The sequence below is a fragment of the Acomys minous genome, assembly GCF_964271855.1.
Source record: "Acomys minous genome assembly, chromosome: 5".
NCBI classification, from domain to species: Eukaryota; Metazoa; Chordata; class Mammalia; order Rodentia; family Muridae; genus Acomys; species Acomys minous.
This window is the reverse complement of record NC_140494.1, coordinates 114,660,740-114,685,264: the sequence shown is the minus strand read 5'-3', so window position 1 is coordinate 114,685,264 and position 24,525 is coordinate 114,660,740. Positions and strand designations below refer to the sequence as shown.

At 46.0% G+C, this 24,525-nt stretch overlaps 1 protein-coding gene and 1 long non-coding RNA gene across 2 annotated transcripts in view; both read right to left on the bottom strand.

Annotated features, from left to right (window-relative positions):
- Positions 1-2,108, bottom strand: part of TMEM266 (transmembrane protein 266) — a 116,100-nt gene extending 113,992 nt beyond the window's left edge. Inside the window, exon 1 of the mRNA XM_084782957.1 lies at positions 2,034-2,108. The gene's annotated coding sequence lies outside the window, so the exon portion shown is untranslated. The remainder of the gene's footprint in view (positions 1-2,033) is intronic.
- A 9,977-nt stretch (positions 2,109-12,085) lies between these two features.
- On the bottom strand, positions 12,086-13,712 carry LOC311597684. Its single transcript, XR_014779324.1, has 3 exons — positions 13,627-13,712; positions 12,945-13,033; positions 12,086-12,300 (listed from the first exon to the last, which is right to left on the bottom strand). It is a non-coding gene; the product is annotated as an uncharacterized lncRNA (long non-coding RNA).
- Between the last annotated feature and the right edge of the window lie 10,813 nt (positions 13,713-24,525).

Here is a 24,525-nt window from a genome sequence, read left to right as displayed (position 1 = left end):
TTGTTAGGTGACTTTTCCATTCATGAAACTACAGCAGTTAATAAACCCATGAAAACTGCTATGAATGTGTAACAAAATCCAACCCCTGAGCCGTAAGAACGCGCTTGTGAAATGTGAACTTCAAGAGCTTTGAATGGATAATTGCCACATTTGCAGAGACTAGATTATGGCGCATGGCCGGCATGGCTTCCTTCACCCCGGTACAGCAGCCACAAGTAAGTGTGATGAGAAATTGTTGGGATTACTGGCAATGACACACACACACACACACACACACACACACACACACACACACGGGTGTTTGAGACTGGTAGAGGTGGGGTGGGCGTGTGAAAAATATGCCAGCACTCTACATGGTCTGTAGGTACTTTGTGAGTCTAAATTGGGAGTGAAACAGATTTTTTGGAACATAATTGATTATGTGGGATAGTTTTACAGCTGGATGCCTTGGACCTTGTGTTTAAAAATAGGCTCAGTGTCACCACAAAAGAAGTTCCACACAGTCCCACTCATGAACAGCAGTTTCTCATATGGGAAAGCCACAAAACTGGTATGGAATCTGTGAAGTAGACAATTGCGTCAGGGCCTATAGGCTCACCCACGGACCTGTCTTAATGAGAAGGCGGCCGAGGCAGCAATGTTGGGGTTAAAGGCTGAGCTCCCAGCACCCTGCACATGGGTACGATGCAGATGAAATTGCATCTTTTTCTCTGATGGTGACTGTGTGACCTTGGGCAAGTCAGTTAGCCTTTTGAGTCCCTGCTTCTTCATCTCCAACACAGAGATAGCAGCCTTGCAGCGGGGGCCCAAGGAAACCAGCCACAAATGACTTTTAGCTCAGCACTGGGTCTAGATGAGGCACCACAGTCCAGCTGTCATAGCCTCACATCTTACGACAGTAATCTTCATTCTTCCAGCCCTTTCTGTTCTTTTCACTGTATTATTTCTGGAGGGGGAGAGCGGCAGGGAAGCAGCTACACAGATCCCACTTTCCCCACTCTTCTTCAAAGCTAAACAGGTAAGGAGAAACTCAGTGCTCGGGATATGGTGGTGTGTGTGTGTGTATGTGGAATATAAATAAATCATACGATGTCAGTCTATAACATATGAGGTCAAAAACCATAAGTAGATTTTATTAAAAGAAAAAAAATAAAAGAAAGAAACGACAGGCAACACAAAGAGGTTAGAAGGGACCTGTATGGGCCTTATCATTATCTCAGTATTGGTGAACTATGAAACAGAATGGACTATGGGGTCTGACTTCCAACAGGTGGCCCGTTTTAATCGTCTTCAGATGCAAAAACCCCGATGAGTTTGACTGAGTAAGACAAGTCTCAGATACTCAATTCAAGGCCTCCCCTTAACAATTTAGAGGGAATTTTTTTTTTTCTGGGTTGAAGCATTCCCTGGCAAGTTAGCAAGCAAGGAATTGTTCTGCCGTAGCTTGCACCTGTCCTCAGAACATGATGCCAGGCTGACGTGAAACCCTCCATCCTTTCCAGACCGTCCATCCTGTCGCTGGGGCGCCTAGCGACAAACCAGGGAAGCCCACTAGGAAGTGGTCACGACCAACCAAGCCACAAATCCCCAGGGTGTGGGATTTCCACCTCTACACCACGTCTGAAAACCGAAAATAGGCACCCGCTTGCTATACTGCAATGGGATTCCCCTCAGAAGCAAACCTCCCGCACCCCCCAGCTCATGTTTTATTAATAAATGCAAGATGGCACACGGAGGCAAAGAATGGGATGTAAGCTGTCTGCAGCTGGACCCGAACCAGGGCAGTTTGCAAAAATAAATAAGAAGCATGTGACAAGCAGATCCATCCCCAGACTGGAGCTGAAGACCCCAGGCTGCCCAGCTGATGGTTGCCCGGCTCCCCAGCCCGGGACATGAAGGTCAGTTGCAGGATCCTAGCCCTCCAGGGTAGTCACCCTGCAAACCTTGACCAGCCCATACCCTTACCTCCCTCACCCGCCCGCCCGGGCCACAGCTGGGGAAGCCCGGCGGCTGCGGGCTGCAAGAACACGTACCTGCTGCCGGGGCTCAGGATTCGCTCTGCTCTGCGGCGCTGGGCCCGCGCTCTGGCTCTCGGGGCTCCCCTCTCCGCCCCCCCCCCCGCCCCCTCGCGGTCCCGCCGCTCCCTCCGCCCCTCCGCCCACCCGGCTCGAGCGCGCGCGCGCTTTCCAGCCCGCGGCTCTCCCTGGCCCGCGCCTGCGCTCTCGCTGCCCGCACCCGTGCCCGCTCCCGCTCCTGCTCGCGCGTTCCAGGCTGCGGAGGGGCCGCGCGGCTGTCTAGGAAACGGCGACTAGGGAGTCACCCCCGCCGAAGGGCACGCAGGCCTCGTGGCGCGGGTGACCCGGTCAGGAGCAGGAGCAGCGGCGGGTGGGCGCCAGCGGTCCCACCGCACCTCCCTGGGTGCGTTTTCACACGGTGCGCAGTGAGCGGCTGCGCGCAGTGTCCTCCGAGGTTTCTGCCTGTCGCCCGTGGCGTGTGCACTGCCCCAAGGAGCCTTTGAAGGCATGGCCCACCTCTCAGTGGTCCCCATCACAGCCTCATGTGACTGATAACATTGTGTGTGTTGGGCGTGTGTTGTAGATGAGGAATTCTGCCCTTCAAGCACCTGTCTCGATTGAGAATGCCTGGAGTAGACCAAGTCACTGAGCAATCTGGGATTTAAAAAAAAAAATCTCACATGTAAATGTACTGTTGTGAACAGTTTTTTTAAAAAAGCAGTTTGTAGTTTCCAATTCCTGCATATATATATATATATATATATATATATATATATATATATACATATATATATATACACATATATATATATACACACACACACACACACACACACATATATATATATATATATATATATATATATATAGAGAGAGAGAGAGAGAGAGAGAGAGAGAGAGAATAATATTACGTATTCTTTCCTTTGGGGTGCTGGCCTTCTTATGTTATGACACTTTTAAGATCTGGAAACCCTTCTTTCTCTAGGACACAAAGTTTCTGGGTGACTTTAGGGGTCTCCTCCATGACTTCCCCTCCAGAGAAATCACTATTTGGTTTGGTGCCGGCGGCTTTCAGGAATGCCCTGCGACTTTCTTGCCTTCTCTTTTCGCCCAGTCTTTCTAGCAGAACGAAGGAAATTAGAATCGAAGACTTTAAGACCCAGGCCATATATAGAACCGCCTGTAGCGCTCCAATCAATCTTATAATAGATACAGAAATGTTTAAACAGGGACGTTCATCTAATTTTGCCCGTCTGGAGGGAAAAGTATAATTTCTTTGTTTGGTCCTCAACAACCAACATTTCTTGACCTCTGTAATGCCGAATTTCAGAGCGGGGAAGGCCTTGGAGAAAATAGTTGTAGAAGTCACGTAGTTTGGCAGGATTTCCCCCTCTACCAGTTCTAGGCATAAATATGCTTGTAAGTATAATTGCTTCCCTCTCAGCAAGTCATCCCCCACCCTTCACCCCACTTAGTACAGCTACACTGAAGATTTCCTTAGAGGCATTGAACAGTAGGCATGACAATGTTGTGCCGGAGAGACAGCTGGCAAACCATTAAGGTATAAATGCGGGTATAGGCTGTCTGAATAAGATCCCAATAATACATACTCACACACACATACACACACACACACACACACACACACACACACACACACACACTCCCTGGAGTCGATAAATAGGATTGCATGAAATTACGAACTTTCTGTAATCACTCCCTCTCGCTAGAAAATCAAGAGGAGACAGCCTACAGAATGAGAGAAAAATGTAAAAGGAAAAAAGAAAGAAAAAAACAAGAAAAAATCTGTGTGTGTGTGTGTGTTATTAAGGACTGAATCCCAGTTCAAGAACTGTCTCCGTTAGATTGGCCTGTGGACATGCCTGTGGGGCATTTTCTTGATGAAAGATTGCTGTGGGAGGGCCCAGCCCACTATGGGCGGTGCCATAGGTAGGCGGTGCCATAGGTAGGCGGTCTTGAGTGCTAGGAGAATGCAGGGCTATCTGTGCAAGGCAGCAGTGTTCGTCCATGGCCTTTGCTTCGGGTTCTGTCTCGGCTTCTCTCAATGATGGATCCTAAACTGTAAGTCAAAAAAAGACTAATTAAATAAAATTCTAATTAAATGTTAAGAATAGGACAGGGAGAAAAATTAGACTACATCCATTTATCTAGAAACTGTGTGTTCTAATAGGGTTTTTTCTTTCCTTCTTTAAGTGTAAGTCTATACACTTTAGGGTAACATTTTTTTTTCTACTATGGTTGCCCAAGAAGACCTGGAGAGAGACTTGTATACGAAACACATACAATGACATCTTTTGCCGTTGCTTTTCTGCTTGCTTGGTTTTACAGCACTGACCCCATTTGTGCTACACAATGCTCTACCTCTGAGCTATATTCCCCAGCCACAGGTGTCTTTACTCTTTTCTTTCTTCTCTCTTTTCCCCTCCTCCGCAACCCCAAGGGAATTTTTTTTGAAGCCCCAAACATTTGCAGCTTGTCAGCTCTATGTCTCCCTCTGGTGGTGTGTTGCTTCCACAGCACATGCCCAGATTAAAATCTTCAATAATTTCTTTAGGGTGTTGAAACCTTAGCGCTTTGGGGAGGTGGGGGTGGGGGGTTGGAGGGGATACAACACCACACCTCCTGGGGGCTGGGGGTGGGGGGAAAGGACGACGGAGGACAGTGGACTGGACGGACACACCGACATACCTTTGTGCTTTCTCTAATTTTGCCTGCTCTCGTTTTCATGTATACTAAATCCTGAGATCCAGAGAGGGATTACCTACCATTGGTCTGGAACTGAAATCTGCCACAGGCTTCTCGGTTGCTGTTCAGGTGTCGTTATTCAGCTTGCCTGGCCTTTAGGAATCAGGGACGAACACTTGTTTAAAGTCAGACTCTGGAGCCTCTCAAACACACTGAAATCTAATTGACAGAAGATTGACTTGAGAACGTTGCGTTAACTCCCTCAGGTGATATTACTGACAGAGAGGCTGGGAACGCCTCCCGCTATGAGTTAGCACAGGTGTTGCTTTAATTCATGGCAGGTGACTAACGGGAGGGAAGCCTTTGCGTGCGCAGCTAAAAGGAGCAGCAAGCAGACGAGCTGAAATGCGGGATGGAAAAAAACTGCTTAAGATTTGTGCGTTACTTTCTTGCCAAAGAACACCGTTTCTAAGGGTGTCGCTGGCAGAACATCTATGCCAAGGTGCCTTTAGTGGTAAGCCACGTCTTTTATTTGAAAAGATTGCCTCCCCCACCCCCACCCCGAGGTGGGGCACGATAGTACTCCCAGGGCTGGAGAAGCTGAGGCAGGAGGATCATGAGTTTAGAGTCAGCCTGGGCTACCCGAGAAGCTCAAGGCTAGCCTGAGCTATATAGTGAGACCCTGTTTCAAAAATCCAAAATAAGAACAAATGAAAGAGGGAAGAGAGAAAACAGCGTTATCAAAAGAGAATCACACAGAACGTTGTGTGTGTTCATACCTCAGCTGTGGGGTTATGGAGGGGCAAATTAGTGATGTTGGTCCTGTGAATGTCTGAAAAAAACGTTGGTTTCAGGATAAAAAATTCTGTTCAAGTGAACTGGGGAAAAGGTATACAAATCTGATGCCTCATGATTTATGAAAATTGGACTTCCACACCAAATCCTTAAAGTGTTGATGTTACATGTGTGTATTTTGTGAGTGCTTCTAAATGCCTTACAACACACCTTTGCTAATGTGGGGTGTACAAAGAAGAGCCAAGCTGTGTTAGTGAAAGCTGGAAACGTAGAATATATATTATTTACCTGAGGCTTAAGTATTCATAGTAACCGCTAACAGCAAATTTAAAAAAATACTGCTGAGGTGGCTTTAATGAGTAAATATATATATATATATTTGACATAATTAGTAACATTTATATACAGATATTGGATACAACAGAAAGTACAATAGCATGCATTCATTCGATGGTGACACACACCTTTCATCCCAGAACTTGGGAGGCAGAGACAGACAGATCTCTGAGAGTTTAAGGCCAGCCTCTGGTCTGCAAAGAGAGTTCCAGGACAGCCAGATTTATACAGAGAAACCCTGTCTGGGGGCGGGGGAGGGAGCGGGGGAAGGAATTTTATTTCATGTTGGATTGTAAGTAGAATTGAAAAAGGGAGTTTTCACTGTCTTTATTTCCTGGCTATTAACATTTCATTTCGTGATCATTACTGAAAATACTTTTGTATATGGTAGAGGGGCATCTATAGAAAGTCCTTCTGACTATCAGATCCTCTGAGTAACTGGACCCAGAAGCTCACCAAATAAGTAACACTCAGTTTTCAAGTGAGCTTGTTTTCTTTCTTTTTCTCTTTCTTTCTTTCTTTCTTTCTTTCTTTTTTTTTTTTGTTGTTGTTGTTTTGTTTTTGTTTTTGTTTTTTTGAGACAGGGTTTCTCTGTGTAGTCTTGGCTGTCTTTGTAGACCAGGCTGGCCTTGAACTCACAGATTAGCTTGCCTCTGCCTCCCAGATGCTGGGATTAAAGGCGTGTGCCCCCACTCCCCGACTTCAAGTGATGCTTTCTTATGCATCCTACTGGAAGCCTGCATTTGCTTCATGGCCTACTTCGTTGGCTACACAGCTCATATATCAACTGTCAACGTGGAATATCGACGAATACACATTTGAAAACACAGACGATTCAGCGCTCAATTCTGGTGCACTCCAATTAGGCTGTGTTAAGTGTAGCAAAGACAGCTCCTTGTTTTCATTGATAGACTTCTGTGCTGGCTAGCTTTATGTCAGTTTGACACAAGCTAGAGTTATCTGAAAGGAGGGAGACTCATTGAGAAAAATGCCTCCTCTGTAAGATCTGGTTGTCTGGTTGTAAGGCATTTTCTTACCTAGTGGTTGATGGGGGAGGGCCAGCCCATGGTGGGTGGGGCCACCCCTGGGGTGATAGTCCTGGTTCTGTAAGGAAGCATAGTGAGCAAGCCATGAGGAACAAGGCAGTAAGCAGCACTCCTCCATGGCCTCTGCAGCAGCTGCTGCCTCCAAGTTTCTGTCCTGACTTCCAGCAGTGATGGACTATCACCTGGAAATGTAAGCTAAAATTAACCCTTTCCTCCCCCGCGATGCTTTAGCTATGGTGTTCAGCACAGCAACAGAAAGCCTGACTAGGACAAGTTCTAAAAATTGTTGACATTTATTTACTTATAGAATTCCAGAATGATGAGTCTAGAAGCCTTCTTTGTATTAATTTTTTCATAACAGCTCTTTGGAAATGTAGTTATTATTAACCTTATCTGTAAAGGAGCCGGAGGGAGTAGCTCACTTGCTTGTGGTCACGTAGTCTGTATGGAGCCTGGATTTAGTCCTAGGCGGTCTGATTCAGGAGACCTGAAGTCCAGCCCTCCCGCCTTGCTGTGCACAGCGCTGTGCCCAAGTAAAGCAGCACTGTGGTGTATCTGGAAAAGCGTCCTGGCTCCCATGGTCGCATCCCCTAAGCTGTTAATGGGGACTGATTCAGAGAGGACTTGACTCACTCTGGACATTCTCTAGCTCTAGAGCTTTTATTATATTTGTTTGTCTAAAGAAGAGAAAAAATACTTTAAAACAATGTATCAGACTTAAAAAAAAAATCATCCAAGCCAGGTGTGGTAGTGCACGCCTTTAATCCCAGCACTTGGAAGGCAGAGGCAGGCGGATCGCTGTGAGTTTGAGGCCAGCCTGGTCTACAAAGAGTCCAGGACAGCCAAGGCTATACAGAGAGACCCTGTCTCATCAATAAATAAATAAATAAATAAATAAAGGGCTAACATGATCAAACTTGAAAGTCAAGTAGATATTTTTTTATAAACATACTGTTATTAAATCTATTGTGTTTTCATTTGTATGGCTATGAAAAGGTCCAGAACTCTTATGCATTCTAACATTTGCATATGATACTTTTTATATAATTAGTGTTCCGAGCCACTGTCTTGATTTGTTTCAGTACTATATAAAATAAATGCTTGGGTGAGGGGAGGAAATCAACTTTGCAAATAGAGGGTGGATCATATTATATGCCATCTCCTCCTCCTCCTCCACTTTTTAAAAAAGATTTCTTTATTTATTATATATACAATATCCTGCCTGCAGGCCGGAAGAGGACACCAGATCTCATTATAGATGGTTGTGAGCTACCATGTGGTTGCTGGGAATTGAACTCATGACCTTTGGAAGAGCAGTCGGTGCTCTTAACCTCTGAGCCATCTCTCCAGCCCCTCCCTCCTCCACTTTCTAATGAACACTTCCACCTTATTGAAATGACAATCTATATTAACTTTCTATAATAATGCTTGTGCATTTTTTTTCATATGGGAGACAATACAGCGAATAGTTTCATAATAAGAAAATGCATCATTTTAGGGTGGGGAGATGGCTTAGTTGGGAAAAAGCCTGCTGTGCAAGCACAAGGACTTGAGTCTGGATCACAGGAACCCACAGAAAAAGCTGTCCACTGAGGCATGTAGCTATAACTCCAGGGTTTGCTGGGGTAAGTAGAGGAAAGCAGACGTTGGCCAGCCAGCCTACGCCAACTGAGCTTCAGATTCGGTGAGAGACCCTGACTCAAAAAATAAAGGTGGGGAGTGACCGAAAAAGACACGTGACATCAACCTGTGGCTTCTACACACACGTGTTTATGCACACCTCTGCACAAACACCTACCATACTCACAAAACTAGATATATATTAATCCTTGCTCTTCCCCAAAGTTTCTTCCTGTATGTTTCAAAAGGGCTCCTCCTATTCAGTAATTTTTAAATAAAAATCAATTTTTTTCTATCATTCTAACTTCTAACTCTGTATTTGGAAATAACAAATAGTTTTTCTGGGGCTTTTTTTTTTTTTTTTTTTATCTTTTCAGTTTGCCTATGGGCATGAATGTTTGGCTTACGTGTATGTATGCCCAGTGTATGTGTGCCCTGTGCCCACAGTGGTGAGAAGGCGTTGAGTCACTGGAGTAATGGATAGTTCTGGACCATTGTATGGGTGCTGGACCTGAGGTCAGGTCCTCTGCAAGATTAACAAGTGCTTTTAACTGGGGATTTTAAAATCACGTATCAGAGACTATATCAACAAAGGGAAGCTTCCCCTTTCTAATTCTCAGCTTCTCTGAGGTCACTGAAGATTCACATGACATTTGTAAGTGTTATACGTTCCTTTTTCCATGTGTTGCTAAACTCACTCTCTGTTTTTATCCATCAGCTATTCCTATTTAAACAGAAAAAGTGGAGGTGAGCCCCAGTGAGAAGGACCATTTGCCCTCCACTGTGCAGCCCAGAACAAGAAGCCGAGCGAGTGTCTAAGGGTGTGCAGTGTAAGTGATTTCATCTTGGCGTGGTTGAGGGAGGAATGTATGTGCACAGACAGTTGGGTAGCTGTGACTTTAGGTCACAGTTTGATTTAACAGACTATAGAGAGGATTCTCTGTAACACGTAAAATCATGTACATTTTTTAGTTTCTTTCAATTCTAATATTTGAAAAGCCCGGGTTCCATTAACAAATTAACTAGAAAAATAGCACACTAGAAGCATCAAAGTGCTGTGTGCATCTGGTCTTTGCATTGTAAACATAATATGAATAAAATGAAAGTTTGGGATGGAAGTGTCTACAAAAAGTCTACATGGTCGTCATGATTAGCCAATGGTGGGCTCGTGGTGAGGGATGGCCAGGGCACTCCTCATGTGGGCGAGATGGTTACACTGAGACCTGCAGGGGAAAATAGGGGAAACTCAAAAATTAAAAGACTGTGAAACTAAGAAGACGTGGAGATAGAATCTCTTTACTTTAGGGAATTATAGAATTCTCTTTTCTAGAAGGTCTTCTAAGTGGTGACCACCCGCCAGCACTACCCTATCTGCCCATTTACGTACCTGTCACAAAGCTCCTTGGCCCCACAGTGCCATTGGCGCTGGCTCAACAACAGAAGATGGTCTATGTCTGGAGCAAAAACTAACATATTGCTGAAAATAGAACATGCAAACTTACAGCGCTTGACTTTTGTATTGCTGGAGGCCGTGAAGTTTTAAGCTCAGAAAAAGTCTTGTATTTCATTCTGTTTATTCCAGTGGTCACGTGGCTGTCACTAATCTGTTTAAACTTTTATGATTCATATAATGTTCTCCAACTACCCTTATGTTAACATTGACATTGAATTGTGGATTCTTAATGACTTGCCTCTATCAAGAGTAGAGAGAAAGATGTGAGAAAGAATCTAAAAATAGCATATTCAAGAAGGATTATTGAGAATAGTTCTCTGAAATGTGAGATAAGATGTGCGAGGTGAACCAGAGTGTGGTAATCTAAAGATGGCATTTGGAAGCAAAGGGGAAAAAAAGCCTGTGTTTTGGGGCTTTTTGTTTGTTTGTTTGTTTGTTTTTCTAACGTAATTAAGGCAGAAAAGATTATGAAGGATACCTACTTAGCTTGGGAAAAGCACTTACTGGACTGAAGGACAACCAGATACTGTTCTGATTTTTATTATTGTTGTTATTGTTGTTGTTGTTGTTGTTGTTGTTGTTGTTGTTGTTGTTGAGACAAGGTCTGATTCTGTAAGCCCAGGCTGGACTGAAATTCACAATATAGCCCAGACTGGCCTTGAACTCAAGACAGCCCTTCTGCCTCAGCCTCCAGAGGGATGTGGTTACAGGCAGGGGGCACCACACCTGGCCCAGATTTTTTTTGACTGACGTAAGAAACAAGTAAAAAGATACATGTGCTGAACCATGTCTGTCTTAAATTCCAGGGTGGGAAGGCTGAGGCAGAGTGATTATGACTTCATTACCAGCCTGGGCTATTGTCTTGGCTAGGGTCTCATTGCTGTGGAGAGGCACCATGGCCACAGCAACTCTTATAAACAAAGCCATTTGATTGGGGCTGGCTTGCAGATTCAGAGGTTTAGTCCATTACTGTCATGGCGGAAGCATGGTGGCGTGCAGGCAGACATGGTACTGGAGACAAGAGTTCTGCATCTTGATCCTCGGGCAGCAAGGAGTGACTGCGCACTACACTGAGTGTGGCCTGAGCATATATGGCCACCGAGCCCGCCTCCACTGTACACACTTCCTCTAACAAGGCCACACCTTCTAATAGTGTCACTTCCTATGGCCAAGCAGTCAAACACATGAGTCTATGGGGGCCGTACCTATTCAAACCACCTCAACTACAATAGAGAGACCCTGTTAACCAAAACCAAGGAAAACAAGCAACAACAAAAAAGTGAAGGAGAAATTCATGTGAGATCAGAAGTTTGTCTTCAAAGAAATGGACTTTCTAGTAGATTCAGCTGAGAGGGTCAAACAAGTCACCAAGACGATGGGGGAAGTTGGAGGGTTTTGTTGCATTAGTTAGTTTTCTATTGTGATAAAACACCAAGAGCAAGGAAACCTATAGAAGAGCTTGTTTAGGTGTACGGTTCCAGCAGGTCAGAGTCCATGTTGGTGGAGCAAAGGTAAGGTGGCTCAGAAGCAAGCAAAGAGCTCACATCTTGAACAGCAAGCATGAAACAGAGAGGGCAAACTTGAAATGGCCTGAGTCTTTAAACTCTTAAAGCCTGCCTCCCCAGTAACATACTTCCTACAACAACTTTCTAAACCTCCCAAAGACTGCCATCAACTGGGGCAGGGGCGCGGGGGGTGGGGTGGGGTGGGGGTAGGGATCTCATTCACTTGGAAGTGAAAGTCACAAATCAAGAGAAACCAGGTGAGAAACTATAATAGAAGTGTAATAGCATTTGCATAGGAGAGAAACTTCATTAGGAGATAAAGACATCTGTTAAAATACTTGATGTGAGAAAAAAAAGAGTCATCAGCTCTGTACACCAAGAAGACTGGTAAATATTCAGGCCTGAGAAGGGCGCATACACATGAAAAGTCATGAGGCTTTGTGTCAGGACATTCAGAGACGGGAGGGGCTTGCTGCCCGGGGAAGGCCAACTGTTACTATTCCAAAGACTGCGTGGACCGGCAAACCTTGTACACTCCCAAGCCCGCTCTGTGTCTGACGGTGTAAGGAACCTGCCACACACAGGACTCATTTATTCCATGCTGCCTTTATTTCAAGAAGAATGTTAAGAGACAAGCCCCATGGGGGTGTTGATTATAAGTTAAGCTTCTAGACTTCAGAGACTCAGGCCTCTAAGAAGACCAGGGTGTGGAGCCACCCTGGGGGTGTCGCAGGCTTTGGGAGAAGTGCAGTTCTTCTGTCCTTCACATCACCATGTGGAACCGTAGCGTCTTGTAGGAAACCTGAATAACTCAAGATTTAGTCCTGGCAATGGAGAGTGGGAAGTAGTTTAATAATATATAAATTACATGGAAGCCAGCCTGCACATTGATTCTTGACGGGCTATTAATTGGAGGAATTTGTGTTACACACTTTTAGAACAAAGTTAATCATTACAGCATCATTTTTAGGATGCTTAAAATGCAGCTGCACACAATCTGGTTTTGTCTGGGTTGTGGCCTTGTATATACTTTACATGTATAAATTCACTCCATGCTCATGTGTTCCTTTGTAGTAGTGATGCTAAGTATTTTTTATCTGGAATGCTTCGGGCCAGAAGTGTTCCAGATTTGGGAGTCTTTCAAACTTCAGAATATTTGCATAGAATTTACTGTAAAATATCTCTCTAAAAATTTGAAATGTTCTAAGATCTGATACCTATTTTTTTTGAATGCTGATGTGATGATGTGTAGCTTTGGCAGCATTTTAGACTTCAGACTAAGGGTCCTCAGCCTGTGTTAATATTCTGCCCCTTTCTCGCCGTCTTCTGTATAATGAGGAAATGGCTCACAGTGCTGTTGCCCAGTGTTACATACCCATTGTGGGTGGAGTAGTTTCTAGAACCAAGATTTTTTTCCCTCTAATTTATTTTCAGAATGCTCTGAATGGCATATCCCTGCAGTACATACCGTTTTAGATATCGAAAGTGTGAGTTGAGGCTTGCTTGGGAGGTATCACACTTTGAACGGCTGATTTAACATGCTTTAGGTGGCACAGTCTACATGAAGGGGAAATAGCTCTTGTGAGTTGCTAAATGGAATGAAAAGTGTTTTATTCATTTCATAAACATCTTAAAAGTGGGGTTTATTTCAACATACTCAGGGAGGGGAGGGCCTTGTTGCACGGGGAAGGCCAACTGTTACTATTCAGAAGACCACGTGGACCGGCAAACCTTGTACACTCCCAAGCCTACCCTGTGTCTAACTGTGTAAGGAACCTGCCACAGAGAGGATTCGTTTACTTCCCATGCCTTAATGCACCTACTATGTGAATGCCAGGGGGTCAAATATAGTGGTCCATGAGAGAAAAAACTGTTGCATAGGCTTACATTTTGCCTGAAGTCAGGGGGGCCTAGATGGGATACAAATTAGAACCCAGATGTGGTTTGGGTAAACAATAGGCATGCTGGGTATATTTTATCTTGTTACCATATCACTTATCTGAGAGATCCCAAGTTATTTCATCAATACTAGCTGCGACTGGCATGTGCTATCATTCTTTGGCTTATAAATAGCTTCCACCCCTGAGCCCTAAAACGGGCCTCTGCTGCCATAGAGACGGTCGTCAATAAATATGAGTGATTTAGAGTACGTATGGGTTCAGATCTGAAGGAGCGGGAGACTGCAGAGCAGAAGTCCCGCAGGGCCATCTTGGATGGGCACTGGATGGGACTGGTCCTTGTGGATGGAGGTCTCCATCTGAAATTTGTTTCTGGAACATTGCCCCAGGTGTTCTCCCTACTTCAGGAAATGTCTGAAAAAAAATTTTTTTTTCAAATAAAAATCGGTTTCTCGAAAACCTACAGCTTCTATGCGTGGTAGGCGTTCTTACCGACTGCCCACGCTTGCTGAAAAACCAAAACCAAACGAACCAAATCACCCAACCCAGCAAACAAATGGGAGCTGGAGCCTGGGAAAACCGGTTTGATTTATTGAATTTTTGGCCAGACGTTAGAGAAGATGCATATCCCAGTGTTCTCTGCCCTGCCTATAGCAGTGTCCTCACACATGGGAATGGTGGCACGACAGCCTGGAAGTACACCGAATCACTTCCTGGTGTTTCTTTTGCTGCATTTGGGTCCCTTTGGGGGTTCGTAGTCTCCTTATTAAAGGAACTTAAGAATGGACTCACATGGAAGCACAATAATAATTTTATTAAATAATTTTAAAAGAAAACCTGTAGGGCAGGCAAACAGTAGAGCAGCTGCCGGGAGGAGAAAAAGAGAAAAAGCCTTGTCATTTAAACTGGCATGGAGGTCAGACACGTGGCTGGCAGGCAGCCACTTAGGCAGGGAGGAGGATTTAGAGAGAGGGGCAGGATGTCCAAAGTACTGGGCAGGGGAGTGGGGTGGCGGGAGGGGGCGTGAAATGCTAAGGAAAATGTGTGCAGAAAAGAGAAGAAAAGGCAAATGTATGAGTGGGAGATTTTACACTCCTATATGGCTTTGACCCTTAAGCTTCTGCACTAGAGGCAGAGGATTTCGGGGGAAGGAAAGGTACAACATCTCATTAAAGGGCTACTCATTCTGCAATCTCTTTAACACAGCCTAAGCTGAGCCTACTTCCTTAGGGGTGGTCCCTTAGCCAAAGTGATGGAGCCTGCCCGGCTGCCATGGTAGGTCTCCCCCTGGCCCAAGGCTAGAGATTCTATTTCCTTGACCTTTTTTTAGATGCTTACCAGAAGACACAAGATCCCTTTCACACATCTTTAGTTTCATAGGTGGGAGAATTTTACATCTCAAGAGGACCAGTAGAGCAAGATAGCTCAGCAAGTCAAAGCATTTGCCCTCTAGTGGGAGACCCTCATGGTTAAAGGAGAAAGTACTCCAGTCGAGTGGTCCTCTGACCTCCACATGCATGTGTGTGTGCAGATGAGTACACGCAGACAGCTCCAACGCACACCGAATTAATAAAAACATAGACAGAATGAAAACTCACAAGTAGCCTCAGGACAGTGTCACTGGAGGGAGGCAAACAGGGTGGGCAAGCTGGAGGCCTTGGCTGCTGTCTGCTGGGAGAGAGGTGGAGGATGACACAGAAGACAAAGAGGGAAAAAAAAAGCAACCGGGCTCAGCAAGGCTGCGTAAGGGAGTGCCTCCAGAGGAGAGCGAGGGAACAGGGTGAGCAGGCTGAGGACTTACTAGGAGCAGAAGGGAAAGCCGGGCTTTTCTGAGCACATAGCGTTGGCTTCCACACAGTCTCTTTCATAATGCCCCCTCCCTGTTCTCTCTTCAGTCACCCCCTCTCCTGCTAGTCCCTTCCTTTACTCAAGCCTCTCTTCTGTTTTCGTGGCAGATGTGTATGAATATGATTAAATGATTTTGTGTATTTGCAGAGAATTCTAGAACACAAATGAGAAACAGCACACAATATTCGTCTTCGTGTGTCTGGTTCATCTTACTGAATGTGATAACCTACAGTTAAATTCATTTTCTAACAAATAATAGGATTTCTTTTGTCTGTCTTTTTTTTTTTTTTTCTAAGATAGGGTTTCTCTATGTTGCCCTGACTGTCCTGGAGCTTGGCATAGAGACCAGGCTGATCTCGAACTCACAGAGATCTGCTTGCCTCTGCCTCCTGAGTGCTGGGATTAAAGGAGTGCGCCACCACTGCCTGGGTAGAATCTCACTTTTATTTTTTTTTTTCAAGACAAGGTTTCTCTGTGTAGCCTTGGCTGTCCTGGACTCACACTCTGTAGACCAGGCTGGCCTCAAACTCACAGAGATCCACCTGTCTCTGCCTCCTGAGTGCTTGGATTAAAAGTGTGTGCTACCATGCCCAGCAATTAGAATCTCACTTTTAATGGCTGAATAAAACTCTCTTGTGCATATAAATCACTTTTCTTTGTCCACTTGCCTCTCCACAGATGATTCCAGACTCAGTGACTGACGAGTGCTGTGATAAATACAGATGTTTGGGTACCTCTGAAGTATGTTAATTTAGACCAGAAGTGGTATGTCTGGGTCATATGATAGTCCCATTTTTAGGTTTTTGAAGAATTTTCATACTGACTTCCCAGAGGCTGGACCAGCTTCCAATCACATCAACAGTTACATATAAGGGTGCCACAACTTAACTAAATTGTAAAAAGGTGAAACAAAGTTGAAATGTCCTGTCATTTGAAGCCGGACAGGAACTGAGGGTCCAGGCCAATGTGAACAGGAAATAAGCCTTCTTTAAGGTCTAACGCTGTGAACCAGGAGGGTACGGAAAGCATCTGCCCCAAGAAGGTGAAAGGGTTGGAAATGATGGGTTAGATCAGGACTCTAGCCTCATCTGTGGTCCCCAGATCATAAAGCAATCTGTAGGAGCCATCTGACATCTTTACTGCCAAGGTAAGGACATGGTCTCCTAGAAGCCAGGGATTTACCAACGAGAAGCTGTGGCCTCTCATATTTCAGCCTTCAGTAACCAGGGGCATCAGGGTAAGCTGCTGGACCTATCAGTGACAGGTGTAAAAGGGGCAGCTGTTAGTGTCCGGGGATGCAAATGGCTCAGATGTCAGGGGAGCATCTTAAATGATGCTCTAATAGACTCTATGGATGGCTCTTTGGTCCCAGAGAGCTCCAGCCTATCACAGGACGGAGGACCAGGTGTTAAGAATGACGTAACAGCTTCCAGGCTTTCGAAAAGCCTGAAGGAGTGTGTCTGAAGTTTAGACATGGTATCTCTGCCCCAAAAGGAAATGGGGCAGCGTGGTAGGACCAGACAAAACTGAGTTGAAAGATGTTTGCCTGTTATACAGGTCAAGTGGGGTAGAAAGTAGGGTGGGTGGAGCTTCTGGCGAAGAGATTTGGGCGCTGGAAGATCCAACCCTAGGAGGTACTAGGATGGGAAACGCTACTTCCTTATCAATAAGTAACGTGATCAAGTTCATCTCCATGGAGACAGAAATACAGACGCCCTATAGCCTCCACACCCCACCAGTCCTCTTCAATACACTCTTTGTAGTTTAGGAATAAAGTCATGGACATTCGACATTTTTCGAGTTTAACCAAGTTGTGGTGGCCTTGGCTGGAGGTCAGACTTCCAGCATGCAGAGGAGAGGGCCATTTACTTCCAATGGGCCCCAGTCTGCAGAGTGGAGGGGGCTTCTAGTCCGGAGGAAGCTTTAGGCATTTGTGGGTGAAATGCGCAGCCTGAACACAAGGGTATAGGAGAGTCCCCTCTGACCAGAGGCTGGTTTAGGGCCTTAGACTGAACTATTTGGCCACTAGGTGGCGCTCTAAGATTACCTGAGCTGAACAAGAAACCAGGGGCCCTGTGCTAAGATAGTTCATCCTATTCAAGCTTTCCAGCCTCCAGTTTGGCTTTTCTGGCTGTTGAGGTCTCCTCTTGGCTATTAAAAACCACGAGGGCCATGTCTAATAAAGTAGGGAAAGAAGTCTGGGTCCCTGGTGTAGTGTTTGAAGCTGTTGTCTGCGCTCTGGAGAAGTTTGGCTTATAAAATGAACAGCCAGGATGGCTTAGCCTTCCTAACTACTGGGGTCCACACTGTTATCCTTGCCCAAGGCTTCAGCTAGCCTAAGTTGAAAGAGACCGGGATTCTTGGCAGCTTCCTGTGTTGGCGTTCTACAAGTTGCTATAGTTAATGGGTTTGATAATGGCATTTTAATCCCCTTTAACACATAGGTAATCATATTATCTCAGTGGGTCCTTCCGTCATCATTTCCTACATCAGTGCTCTGATATGACCAGTGGGAGCTCATAACAGCGATAGCTATGGCAGCTGGCCTGGCTGTAACTGGCTGCTGAGCACACGCCTCATCAGACACATGGTAAAGGACCAGACAGGGCTTCTCCGTGTGTGTGTGTGTGTGTGTGTGTGTGTGTGTGTGTGTGTGTGTGTGTGTGTGTGTGTTGGTTTATATTTGAGACAGATTGGAGGAAGGGGATGTGTGACTGGATGGTACCAAGGTCCCCTCATTAGCCACCTCACCAAGGGGAAATTTTTGTGCAGGAGAAGCAGTAGTTTCTCATTGTTCACGGGTGCAGCAGATAATGAAAAATTATGAAGCTGTGTTGCTATGTTACAGCCCCCTGAATTCCCTAATGGAGCTAGAGGGACCCTCCTGGCTAAAAGATCCTGATCTGGATTGTGTTTGGGGCCAATTAGGCATGGAGAGAGATGTGTAGCTGATGGTTCTGCGCTCCTTAGTAGGTACCTTGCAAGGTGGACCGCTGCTTTCCGGAGGAGCGGAAATGGCTTCCGTTCTTCTCTGAGTTCCTCTATGAAGTTCCTTAGCAAGTGTGTGGTGGAGAGAAAGTGTCTAGGTAAAGAGGGGTGTGGTTGACAATAGATGGCTCAGGAGGAGGAGGTAGAGGAATAGGAAAGCTGAAGAGGAGGGTGTGAGGGAGGTGCAGGTGGTGGCAGAGGAGCGGGAAGTTGAGCATGGATGTGTACAAGGAAAGGCCATCCAGGATGTCAACTGTGGCCGAGTTTAAGGAAAATTAAAAGTGTAGGAGAAGGCCGGGCGGTGGGGGTACACGCCCTTAATCCCAGCACTCGGGAGGCAGAGGCAGGTGGATCTCTGTGAGTTCGAGGCCAGCCTGGTCTACAAAGTGAGTCTAGGACAGCCAAGGCTACACAGAGAAACCCTGTCTCAAAAAACCAAAACAGAAGAAAAGTGCAGGAGAATCTAGTAAACTACACAGGACATCCCCTTTGCGTCTTGGGGTCTTGTGGCAGCCATGAAGGCGTGGCTATAAGAAATCTGAGTCCTTTCCTAAACTACAGACAAAGAAATCTAATTGCCAGATGCAACAAGAGCTTGATGTGCCTGTGACAGCAGCAGCGGCGGCAGCAGCGGTAGCGGCAGCGGCCAGCACTATTGATCCACAAGTGTGTTAGGGTCAAGCGTTGCTGGGAAAGAAATTGATTTCTTTATTTTTCCTTTCCTTTCCTTTCTTTTTCTTTTTCTTTCAGAGTCTGAGAATCAAATTTAGACCAGTTAGTTCTTAAGACAACATCCCAGGGAGTAAGTCAGAAGGCCTCTATAGAGCTGGGGGCTTGTCACACGGGTTCCAGAGACATACATTTACCTTGGAGTGCAGCAGGCCTCTCCTCTCACGAGAGCGAAACCCGTTCTTACTGTGCAGATTCAACTGCGGCCTCCTCTCACGTGAGGCATCCTCTCAGAATACAGTCTCTCCCGATTCCCAGGGGTGGGGCACAGTTTCTCTCTGGAGCCTGGGATTGACCCTGAAGGGAAAGCTCACAAACTAAAACTGTCACAAATTAGTCAAATCAATCATGAGTGGAAGTGAAGGGGACTCAGCTGTCCTGGTTTCTGGTGGGTCTCTTGGCTCCGGACGCCTGGCTAGGACCTCTTGATATAAGCGCAAACACTGTCAGCCACTTGCTCAGCTCGCCCCAACTCTGGAGTCGTGACAAATGCTGTAGTGGAGGAAGAGGAGAGAGCTGGCGGAAGCAGGATCCTTAAGGTCTGTGCAGATCCATGCCTATGAGCTACTGCTGTCATCTATGCCACACAGAGGATGAGGGGTCCAGGGAGGAATTTAAGTGCCTCTTATACCCTGTAGACTAGAGAAGGCCGCTCTCCTTTGCCCATCACCCTCAGGGCTGCTCAAGGACACCTATAGCCAGGGTTCTTTTGTTGCAAATGGGAAGCAAGGCTTTTCCTAAGACACAGACAGGAACTCCCTAACCTTGGTAGGAGACAGCAGTCCAGAGCCGCAGGCTGAAGGTCCTGGAGTCTTCCTGGAGAGAGCTTAGGAAGCCTACGTGGTCCGTGGGCCAATCAGATGACTTCTACAAGTTATCTCCTCACTAGAGTGAGGAGAGTCCCTGGAAGGCATGCTGGCTAGTTTGATGTCCTCTTGACCCAAGTCATTTCGAAAGACTGAATCTCACTTGGGGAAAAAAAAACAAAAAAACAAAAAAAACGTGCTCCCACCAGATTGGGCTGTGAGCAGGTCTTTCTTGATTGATGATTAATATGGAAAAGCCTAGCTGACCTCTGGCCTGGTCATCCTGGGTGGTATAAGACACCAGGCTAAGCCAGCCACCGGGAACAAGTCAACAAGCAGTGTTCCTCCGTGGCCTCTGTGTCGGTTTCTGCCTTCAGGCCTCTGCCTTGAGTTTTTGCCCTAACTTCCCTGGATGTTGAACTATAAACTGTAAGATGAAATAAACCCTTTTCTCTCCAAGTTTCTTTTAAGCCTGTTTAACACAGCAGTAGAAACCCTAACTAAGACAGGAGGCAAAGAGAAAGTTCTCTGTCCAGGCTGCCAAAACATGCAGGGAATGCTGGAGACAAGACATCGCATGGGGGCCAGGCATGGTGGCGCTCGCCTTTAATCCCAGCACTCGGGAAGCAGAGGCAGGTGGATCGCTGTGAGTTCGAGGCCAGCCTGTTCTACAAAGTGAGTCCAGTACAGCCAAGGCTACACAGAGAAACCCTGTCTCGAAAAAACAAAAGACAATGCATAGGAATAAATGTATTTACCAGACCAAGTAGACAAGATTAAAGAAAGATTAAAAAAAAATTCAAGGAGAGATAGAGATAGGGCAGGCATGTTCTCTGGATCGCCCTCTTGAGAAGGAATGGGTTCTTTCAGAACATGCACCATTCCTAGGAGGCCCTGTCTGGCTACATGAGTCAGCATCTCACCAACTAGGTAAAAATTAAATCTCATAGCCCTGGGTGTTGTTCTCGATGTTGGCCAGGGTTCTTGGGGACTAGGCTCCTGTTTTAAACTGTTTTGGTGGTGCTACTGTACCCTGCACATGTGAAGCTCACCCGGCTTTGCTTCTCTCTTTGGGTTAATCCCCGACAGGGCAGGGCTCCCCACTTGCCTGTTGTGCCTCAGTTAGGGTTCTTGGTTTCTTGTACAAATCTCAAGCCGTGGCACTTGATTGTATAAGATCTTTTCATCGCTGTCTGTTTGCTGCTCTTCCTCAGTGCCCTTCCCCACCACTCCGGCCTCCGCAGCTGCCTGACAGTGTTTCAGTCCAGAGCCAGACTGCATTTCTCCACAATCTTCCATCTTCCAACCTCCTAAATACTCCTATAAAATGCACAGTGCACTAGGATCAGGGTGGTGGTGTGTATGTCCTGAAAAGATCTAGGATAGATGATTAAAAGGCATTAGTGAACTGAAACCACAAATTAAACTAAGGACAAATGAGGAGCTGGTAGAGCGCAGTCATAGACATTTAAGAAAAGAGAAACAACAAAATAACAGTGACCAGGCAGTGGTGGCACATGCCTTTATTTCCAGCACTCTGGAGGCAGAGGCAGGCGGACCTCTGTGAGTTTGAGGCCAGCCTGGTTTACAAAAGCAAGTCCCAGGACAGCCAAGGCGACACAGAGAAACCCTGTCTTGAAAAACAAAATCAAAACAAACAAGAACAGTGACTTTCTTGCCTCTTTTAGAAAATGGCAGTAAAGTTCAGAATTAAAAACAGACATTGGAGGCGGAGAGATGACTCAACAGTTAAGAGCACTTGCTGCTCTTGCAGAGGACCAGGGTTTGGTTTTCCAGCATCCCTATGGCTCTGACAACCATTTGTAACTCCAGTTCCAGGGGATACAGCTCCCTCTTCTGGCTTTACTGGGTAACACACACACACACACACACACACACACACACACACACACACTATGCATACTACATACATGTAGTGAAAAAACTCATACATAAAAAAGAGAAAATTTTAAATAATCAAAATTTTGCTTTTATAAATCAAGCCTTATGAAAATGACATCTCAATGAGGTAAGTGAGGCCCACTTACGTAACATTTTGTCTTTTTGATTTTGAGTCTATCATTCAACAGCCGAGCCATCTCTCCTGCCCAATTTAAAATTATTTTGTAGGAAAAGCGATGACTAAGCATTGCTTGATTTAAGTTTACTTTTCTTTACCTTCCCACTCACTCACCTTCCCACCCACTCATCCACCCACCCACTTACCTTCCCACCCACTCACTCACCCCTGCCGCCACCACGCCCACATCCACATCCACCATGCCTTCCCCTGCCACCGGCCACGCTCACATCCATGTCTACCACGCCTTCCCCTGCCGCCACCACGCCCACATCCATGCCTTCCCCTGCCACCACCACGCCCACACCCACGTCCACCACGCCTTCCCCTGCCACCACGACGCCCACATCCATGTCCACCACGCCTTCCCCTGCCACCACGACACCCACATCCACGTCCACCACGCCTTCCCCTGCCACCACCATGCCCACATCCACATCCACATCCACCACGCCTTCCCCTGCCACCACCACGCCCACATCCACATCCACCACGCCTTCCCCTGCCGCCACATCCTGGGTAGCCTAGGTCTCTGAAATTGACCTCTGAAATTGTTGAGACGTTATACATCCTTGGCTGGCTTCCGGAAATGATGGGCCGTAGCTAAATCTTTAGCATGAGTCTCTTCACTTTTTTATTTATGCTAAATAAATCCCTGTTTCTATTGTCCATCAACACCTTCACTTGGTTTTTGGATATTACATTCTAATTTTGCTCTGTCCTTACTTTGAATAACTTCCCAAGCATCCGAAGTCCTCTCTCTTGGATACTCTTCCTTAACCTCTGGAGCATCGGGCTCCTCGTTTTCAGTGTCTGCTCTTTCATGTGCTTCCTCTGTCACGATTGATCCAAATCGGTTCATTCATCTTTGACAGTTCCCCAGTTGTGAGAGCCGCTACCGCCACATTTGTCCTCATGATTCAGGCTGGATCTATCACTTACACTATGCCTGTCAATTTATGTTTGCCACGACAACCAAATCCGTCGCCTCCGGCCCATTCCACGGTCACAGCCTCCTTGACCCCTTTCAAGAGCACCTCGGTTCAGAGAGACCGTTCAATAATCGATCTATCAACTGAAACTTTGCCTCCCTCAGCCTCTTCTCTTTTTTGTTTTCATTTTGCTTTGTTTTGATTTTCATTTTTGTTTTTTAAGACAGGATTTCTCTGTAGCCATGGCTGGCCTGGACTCGCTTTGTAGACCTGGCTGACCTCAAACTCACAGGGATCTGACTGCCTCTGCCTCCCCCAGTGCTGGGATTACAGATGTGCACAGCCATGCGCCCCTAACCCCCCCCCCCTTTTCCTCTAGTGGCTTTTCAAATCTTTTTTTTTCACAAGGAGGTATTGCCTTCCTGGTCTCTTATCAATTATTTCCCCTTCACCCTGAAGGTGTTAGTCAAGTCTTCCTCCAACCAGCCTTATTCCTTTCTTAAGCGCCACCTTTTTTTGTTACCCACACCTAAACTGGGGGTGGGGGTGGGGGGCGGAGCGGACCTTCTGGGACTCTTCACACAGCTGTACCCTCTGCGTTGGAGTTAGCTTTTGGCACCAGGGCTCCCCACATCACCTGCCGCCGGCTGCTTTTGCTCTCTTATGCCTTCAGTACGTCCAAAGGGTCAGATTCCTCAAAGAGCTGGTCAAATCGGTTGGCGACCACGCAGCCAAAGCCTTTCTGTAGATGCTCAGGCACGGTGGTGGCTCGGCAGCACGTTCCTCCACGGGTTGCAGCGGGCTGCACTTAGCCAAAAGCGCCTGCGTCAGCTCTTCCCACAAGATGTATATAAGGTGACAGGTTATCTTCTTGACTAAACTCTACCCCATTTCTGAGGCTGCTTCTCAACTGGGCCTCATCCTGGGACCATAAAGGTTGGAAAACAAAACAACAAAAACAGTGATATAATCAAACACCTCAAGACCCAATCTCTCCCTATCTCTAGGGTGCCAGTAGCCACCTTCCCCACAAAAGTTCATGCCTAGAAAAACTAATGGATACCAACGTGATCTCCTGCCATGCAGCCAACACCCGAAGGTAGAGCCCTTGTGCTTTGGCCTCTGTGGGGAGGTCATGAGCCTGAAGGTGGTGATCACCAGCTGGCAAACTCAAGCATCCTGCTTTCCATAGTTTTCACTCCCCAGACTTGACTGTGCTTCTGCCACCTCTTTTCTGTTCCTCCCGTTTCTCTTTAAAATATTTTGTCATTACCTCTAAATAATCAAAAGTTCAGCCCAGATTCCTCCTCGGAGCAATGCTATGTTACTGATTAAAAATCTGAAATTACTATTTAAACTGAGATCTGACTTAAAAAAAAAAAAGAGGAAAACAGGATGTGATTGTTGAATTAAGATGACAGATTGAGAAAGCAATGCATAGTGGGTAGTCATGGTCAGGTTGAATAGCACGTTTTACTCCTTAAAGGATATGTGACCTTTAACGATTAATCATTGTGTGTGTGTGTTAGTGTTCTCACTGGTAAATTGGGTCTTATTGTTATTTCTATCTCAAAATGTACTTACCGAGCTTAGCATTGTGCTAATTACACACAAGCATCCGTAAGCTGGACTCCTTTGCTGGGGTATCCCAAGGCCTGGCTTTTAAACCTCACATGTACGACTTCAGGAAACGACACCAATCCATGCAGAGATTTCTTTTTTTTTCCACCTGATATTTTTCAAAGTTCAAGGTCTACTTTACCTTTAG